This window comes from Pseudonaja textilis, chromosome Z, assembly GCF_049901715.1.
Source record: "Pseudonaja textilis isolate UNSWEBS1 chromosome Z, rPseTex1.2, whole genome shotgun sequence".
Taxonomy (NCBI): Eukaryota; Metazoa; Chordata; class Lepidosauria; order Squamata; family Elapidae; genus Pseudonaja; species Pseudonaja textilis.
The window spans coordinates 2,943,894-2,958,908 of record NC_142008.1 but is presented as its reverse complement, the minus strand read 5'-3'; positions in this window follow the sequence as shown (position 1 = coordinate 2,958,908).

Genomic DNA, 15,015 nt, shown 5'->3' with positions numbered 1-15,015 from the left:
GAAAGAGAGAGAGAGAGACAGAGAGATGGATAACTAACCCGGATCTAGGATTATGGGGTACTTGGTGGTCTCTGAGCTTGGTAGCTTGCTTATACATATTTCATTACCTGGAACATCTAGGTAACATCATCATTTGTGATCAGCCATCAATAGACACAGAGAGATAAACCACATTTACATGCCATTCAAAAGAGACAATAACAAAAAGCTAAGAAGGAAACAGAAAGACTAGAACGCATTGTCTCCAGCAGCCAAAGCCCAGATAAGCAGGGATTAACACCAGACAAAAAAAAATATTCCAGCAGAAAACAATACCTTAATCAAGGAACTACCAAGGAGAAAGCCACATCCTAACCAGCATGTGCAGGGCAAACTATCATAAAGAAACAAAGCAAACCCCACCTTCCTGCATGTTGATAGTACCATTAAAAAAACCAAAACCCTCAATGTTTCTCAACCTCCCCAAATTTAAGCTGTGTGGACTTCAACTTCCAGAATTTTCTGGCTGGCTGGAGAATACTGGGAGTTGATGTCTACCCAGTTTTAACTTGGGGCAGTTGAAAAATCTTGAACTATGTTCACAATTTAGTTAATATTTATTTATTTTATTTATTTATTTTGATTTGTCAATCGCTTACAAGGTAATAGGTATAAGTACACACATAGTTATGAATGCATGAAATGGGTACATCTAAGAAAAATAAAAGAAACAATAGGACAGGGACGGTAGGGACGTTGGTGTGCTTATGCACGCCCCCTACAGACCTCTTAGGAAAGGGGTGAGGTCAATAGTAGACAGTCTAAGGTTAAAGTTTTGGGGGTTTGGGGAAGAAACCACAGAGTCAGGTAGAGTATTCCAGACATTGACCACTCTGTTGCTGAAGTCGTATTTCCTGCAATCAAGTTTGGTGCGGTTCACCTTGAGTTTGTATCTATTGTGTGCTCTTGTGTTGTTATGATTGAAGCTGAAGTATTCATTTGCAAGTAGGACATTGCAATGTATGATTTTATATACTATACTTAGATCGGACCGAAGGTGGCGTAATTCTAAGTTTTCTAGGTCTAGAATTTCGAGTCTGGTGGCATAAGGTATTCTGCAATGAGTAGAGGAGTGGAGTATGAAGAGAGTTGGTCCTAAAACACTGCCTTGGGGGACACCACTGTTGACAGGTACAGAATTTGATAGGACACTCCCAATTTTGACCATTTGTTGTCTGTTTGACAGGAATTCTTCTATCCAGTAATGCAGGTGTTCCAGAGATACCATAAAATTTTAGTTTTAGGAGTAGTTTGTCGTGTACCACTGAATCAAAGGCTTTACAGAAGTCTATGCAGATTGCGTCTATTGCTTTGCCCTGATCGAGTTGTGTAGTCCATATGTTTTTTCAGTGTAAGAGTTGTAGATTACATGATAGTTTTTTCCTGAAACCAAATTGTTTATTAGAGAATAGGTTGTTTGTTTCTAAGTGGAAGATGATGGATTGGTTAATAATTGATTCCATGAATTTACAGGTGACGCAGCATAAGGAGATTGGTCTGTAATTTTCAACTAGGCTGGGGTCTCCCTTTTTGAAGATGGGGATGACCGTGGCTTGTGACCATAGGTTAGGCAAGGAGCTGGTCCTGAAAGATTTTTCAAAGATTATGCTTAGAGGTTCGGCTATGGCAGTGGATAGCTTTTTTAAGAAGTAGGCACATATTCCATCTGGTCCAATAGATAGAGATGGTTTTAGATTGCATAGTGCTTTTTCAATATTGTCTTCTGTAAAATCGGTATGTATTAGATCATTGTAGTTGTCTGTGGTTCGACTAGGAAATACTAGGCATGATCCATTGCTGTTTACAAATACTGAGCCGAAGAATGTGTTAAAGATGTTGGTTTTAATGGTGTCATCGTTGCAGTCTTTACCATTAGGTCCTATCAGGGATAGGATGGACCTTGAGTCTTTTAGTTTGTTGTTTACAAAATTGTAAAAAGCACGGGTGGAATTGATGCTTAGAAGGTTTTCTTCTTGTTTAATGTGATAATTAATGCATTCACTCTTTATCTGGTGGCATAAATTTTTGTATCAACTTTTGAAGTTGGCAACATGACCAGATTTGTTTTTCCACCAAAGTGATTTCTTTTTGGATTGAAGTTTACTTCTTGTTATGGGTAATTTGTTTTTTTCTGGTTTTGGGAGTTATTATTGGTACATATAGTTTGATGACTCTTTTGACTTCAAGTAAAAATATGTTGTAATGGTCTTCTACAGTATTGCATCCAGAGAATAGAAATTGCGAATCAAGGGATGAGAGATCGTTGTTTATAAGATCATAGTTGCCTGTTTTGAAGTTATAATTGGGGATCACATTGTTGTGTTGATTTTTGTGCGGACGTATGTTGAGACAAAACTCAATCATGTGGTCACTGTTGGAAAAGGGTTCTTTAATTTGTATTCCGTAAATTGAATTCAAACTATTGCAGAAGATGAGATCGAGGCAGTTGTTAAGTCTAGTGTTGTTGGTTACTCGTTGTTCTAGTCCCAGATTTGTTGCTGCATTGTAGAAGGTTGCATGTGTGGGTTCAGTTGTACATTCATTAAGGGTCCAGTTAATATGAGGGAGATTGAAGTCACCAAGAAAGATAAAAGCGTGTGGGCAGGATGCTTCATTGTTACCCGATGTTTTGGAATGAAAGAAGAATAAAAACTTACTACTTCAGCGTGAGTGGTTTTTTTCATCACTAAATGCGGAAGAACAGCTGAGAGGAAAGTCAGCTTTCTTCTCCCCCATTGTCTTCTATCTTTGTTGGAGTAAGCGGCAGTGGCTGAAAGTACCAACATGGGTGCGGAATTTCCAACTGAGTGTGGATTGGAGGAGGAGGAGGAGGATCGGCCACGGAACAAAGGATTGCATGAGCCCTCAGCAAGTACCATAAGTGGTGACACGCCACCTGCTGGTGGAACGGGGGATACTAAAGGCGAGATTGATGAGGAATTGCAAAAGGTCGTGAGACCCAGGACAGGAGAGAAAAAGTGACTTCCGTGAGGATTTGGGAAGAAAAGGTGTGAGAGGGAAGCTGCCTGCTTTTGCTCCTGGGAACACTGGAGCATTTGATAAATGGAGGGAAAGGAGGATAGCAGATGATGATGAATGGAGCACGTCCACCTCCAGTCGGGGGGCAAGCACTCTCAAACTTCTCCGTATGAAGTATGGGGAATTAAGTATAAGGGATCACACCCCCAAGGGCATGTGGGACACTACAAGGGGGAGTCTGAACAGAGGACACTCCTTTCTTTAGCTCTCTTCCTTGAGAAGGTGGCATGGAACGTGGCAGCAGAAGAGAAGAGAGTGAGGATGCAACCGGGTTTGACTCTTCATTGTAGTTGTTCCCGGATGAGAGGAACTACGCACTTGCAGTCCAGTGGGGGACAGGGAGAGTCGTCACCCCTACATCGACATGATGTATCTTGGGGGCCTCAAGGAGTGCCCAGACAATGGCATCAACATATGGTGTGGAGACCCCCACCATTACAAACATCCTTTGATGGAACTCCCAACTGCGTAGCACTTTTTCTCAGTCAAGTAGTCAACCATTTGGAGCTGTACGCCACCTACTACCCTTCCCAATGGTCCATTGTGGTGGCCATCACAGGGATATTGAATGGGAATGCAGCTGATTGGATGGCCGAACTGCATAGTGTACATGCTAGAGGGTTGGTTGATGTCAGTCTGTTCCTGGACTCTCTCTGAAGGCAATTTGAGGATAGGAGTAACCAAACTAAAGAAGTTTTAATGGAGTTAAGACGAGAAGGACGGCCAGCGGTTGAATATGTGAGGGAATTCTGGAGGTTGGCTGGGAAGCTACGCTTGTTAATAAGGGAATTCAGAGCTGGTTTAGATCGAGGATTACGACAGGCATGTTTGTACCGAGGTGTTCTGTAGCACCTGACAGACTGGTACAAGATGGTGGTAGAGCTAGATGTAGGGTTGAAGGAGGTTAGGATTAAATGAGAGGCTCCCCAGAAATATAACATGGGAAGCCCCAACATGATAGCAGGAAGGACATCCAGAAGGTGTCACAACTAATGTTAGGGGCCGATCGACCATAAGGTGTTTTGGGTGTAACATCATCGGCCACAGGGCATTAGAATGTCTATCACTTACCACAGGGAGTATGAAACAGACAGCAAAGGCTCCTGCTGGGGCTGTGACACAAACCCGATATTTTGGAAAAGGGGCTGTCAGCAGTGAGCAGTCGCAGGGGCTCATGCAGAAGGTGACAACAGAATCTTCATCAACTCGAGAGAAGAAACAATATAATGATAAGCAACAACCTTGTGTGGTTTCGGGTCTGTACAACAGTGGTGAAGACAACCAAGAGGGTACCATGATAAGCGATCCTGTTAGACCATTTGTGATACCTATAGTATTGGAGAATATGAACACAGGACTCAGAGGCAGGTATCGGGCATTGATTGATAAAGGCTGCACTCATTGTCTAATTAGTCAATGGGTGGTTGATGAACTGAAATTAAAGGCAGAACCCCTTCCTGCACCAATGAAATTTCAACAGGTTGATGGGTATTTACTAGGAGGGGCACCAACGATAGTGATGACTGCTCCTATTTGTTTGGAGATTGGAGCACACTGCGAACAACTGAGGTATTTAAGACTTTTGATAGGTCCGGAGCCTCCTCAGTCAATTCCTGGGAAGGAGTCAGTAACCGCTATATCAGAATCCAGCAATTTGTCTTATCCAGTTGTTTACCAGGATTTGGCAGAGGTATTTAGTGAAAAGGAGTGTGAGACTCTGCCACTCAGAGTCTGTGCAAGAGTTGATCCTGGGGACAAAGCTCCCAAAGCCCCAATATGTATGCGATGACGCCAAAGGAAATGGAGGAAATGCGGAACTATTTGGATAAAAAAATTGTCCTGGGGGCTCATACAACCTGGACGGTCACATATAATGGCTCCCATATTGTTCCGGGGAAAAAAGGATGGAGGCTTACATTTGTGTGTCAATTTCCAAGGGCTGAATGCAGTTTGCATGGACAATTTATATCCCCTGCCGTTGATCAGCGAGCTCTTAGCTATGTTGGCTACCAGGAGGTTTTGGGATTTATGTGAGGCATGTTACCAGGTTCGTATGCAACCAGGGGACAAATGGAAGACCACGTTCAACTGCCCACTCAGTAGCTTTTATTTTAAGGTTATGCCTTTCGGATTACAAAGTGCCCTTGCAGTATTTATGCACCTCATTAATGAACATCTATATCGTGGGGTATTTGTGTATTTGTGTATTTGGATGACATCTTAATCTACATGCAAACTATGGAAGAACACATGGCGCTAGTACAAACTGTGTTGACTAAACTCCTGCATGCCAAATTATTCATAAAGTTATCAAAGTGTGAATTTCATTGCACAAAACTGGATTATTTAGGCTATTAGGATATCCAACATGGGTTTGGAAATGGATCCTAATAAGGCAGTGTTGGACTGGGGACTCCCAGAAACACGAAAGCAAGTACAAAGTTTTCTGGGCTTTGCTAATTTTTATTGACAGTTTATACCCCAATTTGCCCGTATTGCATTACCATTAACTGAATTGCTGAAAACAAAAGGTCAAGTGTTAAAACCAAAACCTAGCCAAGCAGTTGAGTGGTCCAAAAACTGTCAGCAAGTGTTTGATAAGTTAAAAATCTTGTTTTCTCAAGCACCTGTTTTGCGACATCCAGACCCGCAGGGAAAGTACATCATTTGGGGAGATGCTAGCGATGTAGCCGTGGGGGCTGCTTTACTAGAAGAGAATGAACAAGGGTTATTACAGCCCTGCGCTTATATGTCACAAAAGTTCACTGCTACAGAGGGGGAAATGGGCCATTTGGGGGAAAGAGGCATTTGCAGTCAAATGGGCTTTAAGCACATGGAGACATCTGTTAGAAGGGGTAAAGAAAGAGTTTGAAGTATGGACTGATCATAAAAACCCGAGAGAAGTTGAAAAAAATGAGAACATTGTCCCACAAACAAGTGAAGATGGGCTCTATACTTCAAACATTTTAACTTTCAATTATGTTATGTGCTGGGGGGGGCGAACTTTATGGCAGATGCCTTGTCCCATTTGCCACAGTATAATTCAACTCGAGAGATTGTAGTTCAGCCCTTACTTGGTGAAGCCTCACCTGTAAATACAAGTCAAGTAATACGATTAACAGACTTAAAAAGAGATACATTACAGGAGGCAACAAAACAAGACAAATGGCTTGCTCCGAATGAAACTCTGGTGTTGCGTAAGGATGGATTGGCATGGAAGGGGAATAAATTGTATGTACCTGTTCCAGTGTAGAAAATATATACTAAAAAAATGTTATGATGTGAAACAGGCCGGACATTTCGGATTTTTGAAAACCCTGCATCTGGTGAGGCATCAGTTTTGGTGGCCTAGAATGAGATCTGATATCAAACAATATGTGAAACAATGTCATAGCTGTGCCACCTCAAAACCAAGAGTCGGAAAGCTGTTAGGATTATTGCAAACCATGTCAGAACTCCAGCATCCATGCCAAGACATTACCATGTATTTTATTGTTGAATTGCCAAGTAGCAAGGGCTATACAGTAATATGGACCGTAATAAACTTGTTTTCTAAACAAGAACATTTTATTCCCTGTAAAGGTCTTCCGTCAGCAAGAAAATTAGCGAGTATGTTTCTTAAACAGTCGTATCGACCACCTAGAAGAGTGATATCGGACAGGGGAGTACAGTTTATTACATGGTTTTGGAGGGCGTTTCTTAACCTGTTGGGGTCTTCTCAAGGGCTTAGTTCAGCATACCACCCTAGTACTAACGGGGCCGCAGAAAGAGTGAATGCAATGGTGGAAAGATATTTAAGGTCGTATGAGAATGGGCTGACTTACTTCCATTCGCTGAAACAGCCTACAACACTGTAGTACACAGCAGTACGGGATATAGCCCAGTCTATATAGTCAATGGTATTGATTTTGTACCAATACCAGAATTGAAGTGTTCAGATGACAAACCCGTTATTGTTCAAGCGTGGTCAAAAAAGGTACAGGCATGTTGGGAGGATGTTTGAAAGGCATTAGAACAGACAAAACTCAAGCAAATAAAAAGAGACAGGATCATAGACCATTCCAAGTAGGGGATAAAGTCTATTTATCTACAAAATACATCAAATTGAAATTAAACAACAGAAAGTTGGGACCCAAATATGTAGGGCCCTTTCCGATAATGAAAATTATTAACCCTATCACAGTAAAGCTGAAATTACCATCCATCCAGTTTTCCACATCAGTCTCCTGAAGCCTGTTGAAGTCAAGAGTAATTTGCAGGAAGTGAGCCCTATGCCATCAACAAATACAGAGCACTTCAAAATGGACAAAATACTCGATTCCCGCATACGAGGAAATAACATTCATTACCTAGTACGCTGGAAAGGATACCCAGACACAGATGCATCCTGGGTACATCATGAAGATATGTGTGCAGGTAGACTGTTACGACGCTTCCATACTAGATACCCCGATAAGCCTGGGTCCCTGTTGTAATGTCTATACATGATAACTCACTGTTATGTTATTTTACAGGATAGATCCTGGTAGAGGGGACCGCCTGTCACGACTCCAAGATGACTCCCAGACTGGTCCCGTAGAGCCGCGACAACGGAGTTCGTGCTCTTACCATGTGGTGGTCTCGAGGCTGCTGCAGGATGGGTGTGCTTGGACTAATCCTCTCTGTAGCTGAGCTTAGTTGGCATTTTCCTCATAATGCAGGATGGTGCAGCTTGATGACATCAGCGGCCAACAAGACACCGCCGGCGGGATGGGGTTTATTGCATGAAAAGAGAGTTTTCTTGAAGAAAACATCGATTGCTGTGGGTGGTGGGTGGTGTCGGTGAAGGGGATATGGGTGTTAACAGTATTTAGAACATAACCTGTATATTTAATAGTGAACAGTAACCTGGTATGATAGATATTCCGGATGGTTGTAATCACTGTCAGCATTGGCCGAATGCTGGATGCCTTAATTATGTAATTAGTTAATGTATGACATGCATAAAGACAGCTCTGGCTGCAGTTGAAGCCAGAGCTGACTTTAAACTATTATGCTTCCTTGTTACCCGATGTTTTGGAATGAAAGAAGAATAAAATCTCACTACTTGTTCAGCGTGAGTGGGTTTTTTTCATCACTAAATCCAGAAGAACAGCTGAGACCACATATCAAAGGATAAGGTCTGCAAAGATATGCAGAGTTAATTAAATTAAGTCTCCCAGAGGAAATGCATATTCCCAAGAATAAACTTACACACACACACACATACACGTGTCACCCTAAAATCAGCACGTGATACCCTGGAAAAACTCCCCTTATAAAAATCTTCTACCCTACCCTATTTCTCTGCAGCCTGCTCCCAAATGCAAACTATTTTGCTTTTAGGAATAAATATTTATTCTTTCCTCACAGCTGTCTGGATCTCATTTTTATTTATTCTTTTGCAATCCTGACTCCAGTTGCAACCCCAGATTATTCTTCCGACAGAAAGCTTATCACTTCTTGGCAATAATGTGCTATTTAATCCACACAAGGAATTATGATGACACTTAACCGAAAACTTAGTTTTATAAAAAATACTAGCTGGATATCCATACTTCACTACAAAACTATGTGATTGGGCTTAGTTTTTGGGGAAAGAAAATAAGGAGAGAGAAAAAATCTGCCTCTGACAACCAACATCCATCGGTATTCATCTGGCTAGCATCGCGCCAGTGTGTGGGAGAGTTGAAGGCTGTTTGGAAACTGAAAGAGTATTTACTGTGTGAGCAAGAAGGAGACAGTAAGGAGCCTGGACTTGGCTTAGCTCAACTATTCTGTACTGAAGCTGCTTGGTGCTCTGAAACTAAAACTGAAACTCCTCTGCTTGTGTTTTGCATTTGGAAGAGATTTCTTTTCAGGTGGGGAGGGGGAGTAGAAATCCTTAGCATCAGAGTGTGTTAATATAAATAATATAGGAAATACGAATGCTCTGAGGGTCATTTGGAAAAATCCTTTCTTAGTGAGCCCCTAGAAGCCAAGAGGAACATACGTGCCAGATTTCAAGTTTGTAGGCTTTATAGATCTGGAGATTTTGTGATGATGCTTGAGTGGTATTTCACTTTTATACTGTATATATATGGGGGTTTCTTATGATTGCAGTTAGCCCTCAACTTGCACCAGTTCATTTAGTGACCATTTGAAGTCACAATGGCCCTGAAAAAAAAGTGACTTATGACCCTTTTTCACAGTTACGACCATTGTAGCATCCCCATGGTCACATGATCAAAATTCAGGCACTTGGCAACTGTGACGGTCGCAGTGTTCCTGGAGTCACGTGATCCCCTTTTGCGATCTTCTGACAAGTAAAGTCAATGGGGAATTCAGATTCTCTTAACAACCACGTAATTCACTTAACAACTGTATTGATTTGCTTAACAACTGGGGCAAGAAATGTCATAAAGTGGAGTACTAATCCATTAACCACTGCCTTGCTTAGCAATTGAGATTTTGGGCTCAACTGTCGTCATAAGTCAAGAACTACTTGTATTAGTTTGTATTCATTGAGTTGTTCTTGTTGTAAAGTTTTAACAAATATTACATACCAAAAAGGTTTGCAGATTTTTTTTTAGTTTAAACCCAACCAAAAAAATCTGTCTTTCAAAAGTGTAAAAATACAGAACTAGTAAAATATTATTGCTGATGTGAAAATGTTTTCTGAGCTGTTTTCAAACACATAATATCTTTGAAATGCTTTTTTATAAATGTGTGAATGGAGGCTTTGAAATTAAATATTAGGGATGTAAGCACACAGCTTTCCTGGTTATTCTTTATTTTAGAACCTTGGGCAAATTCTAACACCAGAATGAATTCTACATTCAGCTGGATAGAAAAGAGAAAAAGAGAGAATTAAAAAATTTATTTTCAAAATAAGAAAAGAGGAATAATAAAATATGTTATATAAACTGAAATTAAATTGAATTGAATTAAGTTAAATTAAATTATTAAACCAGATGACATTGAGGAAAAAAGTGAAATCTTAAATTACAGCCTTGACAGATCTGGGTTTGCATGGATGCTACTATCTGATTCCTCTCTGAAATCAGAAACCGCAAATATTGTCCTGAGAGACATAATTAATTTCAGGAACATGAAAAAGCACTCAGAAAGTTTCATTCTGGAGCACAGCGCTGGTGATTCGTTAAAGGAAACAAGCTGGAATTTAATATGTGACCTGAAGGAAAAGAGTAATTTTAAGACAATTCTGGAAATTTAACCATCACATGCAGCCCTGGCTACAACTATTATTATTTTTTGTTAAAAAAAAAATAGAATATTTGTAGCTCAGGGTTGAACCGTGAGGTCCTTGGTGCTGTCTGAGCTTGGCTGTTTTCCTGCAGTCGTTTCATGAGCCAACTAGGTAATATCATCAGTGCTAGAAGGGATTGGTGCGTGTGGAGAAACGAAAAGAAGGAGGAAATGGAGATGGAGAGCTAGAAAGGAGAGGGTTGTGTGGAGAGGAGGAGGAGGAGGAGGAGGAGCAGGGGAGAGGGGGAGGAGGAGGACAATGACTGTGAGGTCCTTTTGCTCTCAGAGGTTGGTGGTTTTCTTGCAGTCGTTTCATGACCCAACTAGATAATATCATCAGTGCTAGAACAGATTGGTGTGTGTGGAGAGAAGGAGATGGAGGAACCACAAAATTTTGCGCTCAGTTGTGGGCATAAGGCAACGGCTACCTGTAGTTTGGGGTTTTTAATTCCTCCCACCTCCATTCTTCTCTATGCAGCTCTGTGACTTTCGCTAAGGCAAAGGCTTAAAAAAAAGAAAGGGGAAAAAAGTTATTTTTAAATATGAGGAGGAAAAAAAGATCTCTTGGCAATGTCCTTTGAAGCTAAACACCTTTTCAAGAATGATTGGCCAAACTCACAACACCTGAAGGAGAAAATACTGTTTTTATAAACCAGTGTCTCTTTGACAAAGGCCAGTTTCAAAAATGGTCTAAACTGAGTTATAAAACTAGAAGAAACAGAACAAAAACAAAAAAAAAAACAGACTCCATTTCAATCACGGAGGTAACACTTACAATCAGGGACGGTTCTTCAAAAATTTTAGCAAGGGGTTCTCTGCCCGGTTGCTGTGTGGGTGTGGCATGGTGGGTGTGGCCCAGTCAGTCCCCTGCACCACGGTGGAGGGGCATTTTCCACCTGCCCAGGCTCCAGAGGCTTCTGGGAGGGCAAAAATGGCCTCCCTAGGCTCCAGAGGTTCTCTGGAAGCTGGAAACGGACCCATTTCCGGCCTTCCTGAGCTTCTGGAAGGCCCGTTTTTCACCCTCCCGACCTGCTGGGCCTGCCCTGCACTTCACCTGCATCCAAAACAGGCTACCTGGGGATTTCTGGGAGGGACTAGGTGGGGCAGGCAGGGCCAGCCAGTCGTTGCAACTACCAGTTCTGCGAACCGGATGTAAAATTAGCTTCCGGTTCTCCCGAACCGGTGCAAACCGGTAGCAGCCTATTCCTGCTTACGACCACAATCGAACCAAACATTTCCAGCTCTTGGGTGAGTCTTGCTCCGTTTTTATGACATTTCCTCATCCCAGTTGTTAAGCCAATCACTGAAGCCATTAAGGGAAGAACCCAGTCGTTAAGTGAACTTGGGCTTTGTTGACTTTGCTGGTCAGAAGGTCTCGAAAGGGGATCACATGACCCCAGGAGACACTGAGACCCTAATAAATATGAATCAGTTGTCGAGCATCTGAATTTTGATCACGTGACTATGGGGGATGCTGCAACAGTTGTAAGTGTGAAAAACGGTCATAAGTCACTTTTTTCAGTGCCGTCGCATCTTTCTCCTTTGGCTTTTATTCCAACACTGCGCTCAAGCAGAAAACCCTAATTCATAACGCGGGTTATGAATTTTTTTCACATTCGTGACCGTTTCAGCCTCCCCATCATCACATGATCAAAATTCAGATGCTTTGCAACTGGTTCATATTTATGACGGTTGCTGTGTCCCGGGGGTCACAAAATCCCCTTTTGCAACCTTCTGGCAAGCCAAGTCATATTCCATGAACAGCCCTGCTACTAATTTAGCAGCTGCAGTGATTCACTTTAACAACTGTGGCAAGAGACTTCGTAAAATGGGGCAAAATTCACCTAACAGAAATCTCGCCTATTTTATTTATTTGTTTTATCAAAAGCTTATAATACAATAGAAACAAGAATAAACATAGGTTTAAATACAGGAAATAGGTATGAATCAATGAGGACAATAGGACAGGGACTGTAGGCACAATGGTGCGCTTATGCACGCCCCTTACAGACCTCTTAGGAACAGGGTGAGGTCAATAGAGGTTAGTTTGAGGATAAAGGAGTGGCGGGTTTGAACAGGTGACAACAGAATCAGGTAGTGAGTTCCAGGCATTGACCACTCTGTTGCTGAAATCATACTTCCTGCAATCAAATTTGGAGCGGTTTACATTAAGTTTATATCTGTTGTGTGCTCTTGTGTTGTTGTTAAAGCTGAAATATTCATTAACTGGTAAGACTTGTAACATGATTTTATGTACTATGCTTAAGTCCAATCTTAGCCGGCGTAGTTCAAGGTTGTCTAAGCCTAGAATCTCAAGTCTGTTGGCGTAGGGTATTCTGTTGCGAACAGAGGAATGTAATACTCTTCTGGTAAAACACTTCTGGACTCCCTCAATTGTATTGATGTCTGGGAGCGCCATCACTTGAGACTTTCAAGAAGAGACTGGACTGCCATTTGTCAGAAATGGTGTAGGGTCTCCCGCTTGGGTGGGGGGGTTGGACTAGATGACCTACAAGGTCCCTTCCAACTCTGATGATCTGTTATCTGTATTGTGGAGACCAAAACTGGATGCAGTATTCCAAGTGTGCATTATTACCAAGGTATTATAAAATGGTATTAATACTTCATGTGATTTTAATACTTATCCCTTTGTGGATGCAGCCTAGCACTGCGCTGGCTTTTTTTGGCAACTGCAGCATGCTGATTATAAAAGAGAAAATATATTCCTCATTTGTCCTTCCCAAATTAAACATTTGGGATGTTATATCTCTGGCTGGGCCGCAAATCTCTCTGCATCAACGGCAGTGCAGCAAAAAAAATTGTGTCCGTGGAAAATTCCAGCAACAGCCTCTCTTTCTCTCTCATCCTCCAGCTGATATAATGCTCTTCTCATCCCACTTTGTAAGTACTTTGTATCACAACTTCTAAAAATCTCAAGGATGAAAGATGCTCCATCACCAGTGCATATTACTATGATTTATTAAGACCTTGTGAAAACTCAAGAGGAAGCCATTATTATTATTTTAAATGTGCTTCTTGGCGGTGCTTAATCCAACATCTTAAACTTCATACCTGCCACTAAATTATGGATCAAAGCAGAGAGGAAGAATGGCAGTGAGGAAGGAAGAAGGAAAATAGAGAAGGGAGGGGAGAGGGGGACGGAAGAGAGAAAAGAAGGGAGGGAGGAGAGAGGAAGGAGAGGGGGAGCGAAGGGAGGAGTAGAGAGGAAGAAGAGAGGAAGGGAGGAAGGAAGGAGAGGGAAGAGGAAGAGGGGAGGGAGGAAAGTCAGGGAGGAACAAAGGAGAAGGGAGGGAGGGAAAAGAGAAGGAAGGAAAGGAGGGGAAAAGGAAGGAGGAGGAAGGGTGAGGAAAGAGTGGGGAAGAAAAAAGGGAGGAAGAAGAGAAAGACAGGAAGGGGGAGAGAGAAGAAGAGGGAGAAGAGGAAAGGGGGGATGAGGAAGGAAGCAGAGGGAAAGGAGAGATAAAGAAGGACAGAGGGAAGAGAGAGAATGAAAGAAAGGAGGAGAGCAGGAATGAGGGGGGGGAGAAAAAAGGGGAGGAAGGACAGAGAGAGAAAGGAAGCAAAGGAAGGAAGGAAGGAAGGAAGGAAGGAAGGAAGGAAGGAAGGAGCCAACCCTAAGCCAGAATGTGGCACCAGAAAATACCCTGGATTGGCCATGGGAGAACCTCATTCAAGCTTTCCTCGATCAGAGAATCTTACTGAGTGGCTAACCATGATCTCTTAGACCGATCCACATCACAGGGTTGTTGTTGTGGGAGAAAGTAGGAGCACAAACTCCCCACTCAGGAAATCCTGCAGGAAGCCCATAACCAAAAAGGAAGGATTCTTAACGTCCCACGAACTATCTATTAAATAAGGGTTGCAAATCCAATATTCGTGACTCCCCTTCTCCAGAAAAGCAGAAGTTTATAAACCTGTAAATCTCTTCTTTCCTCTACTGTGAAGCCAGGAATAAGTCGGTCTTTAAATAAATAAATAAAACACTTTCCAAAGGTCTATTGATATAAATTTATAAACAGAAATTGTTGATACTGGGAGCTTTAATCCTTTAATGCTGGTGGTTAATTTAACTGAATTCTTGAGATTTTTGTCAGAAAAACTTGTTTGGTGGGAGGAAAACCTGGCTTGGAAATCAGTTTTCCAGTCGTTTGCCCCCTTTTTAAAGTGCTTTCAATCCAATTAATAATTATTTGGGGGGGAATGATTCGCCGTAATTTTACCCCTTGGTTACTGAGAACACAATTAGAAAATTTAATTTCTTTAATTTAATTTCTTTCTTTAATTTAGAAGGATACCGAAATTGCTTGCTTTTAGGTTTACAGTCCAATCTCAGCAATTGAGCATTTATTTTATTTTATTTTATTTTCATTTAGAAACAGGAAAATCAACATACAATTTCTCTAATTAGCACTTCCCTGTAGGGAATGGTTAACAAGGATTAATTATCTGACTACAAAAGCGAATTAAATCAGAAAGAATCTCCAATGGGAAAAAACTTTTTAATGAAAAGATTTAATAGCACGGACTGGACGGACCTTAAAAGAAGAAAAAAATAACACAAAACAGAAATGGCTAGAAGGCAACGAAGCACCTAGAATAATCTGCGTTTTCCTTAACGATGTAAAAATAATACAGGTTAGATATGCAGGC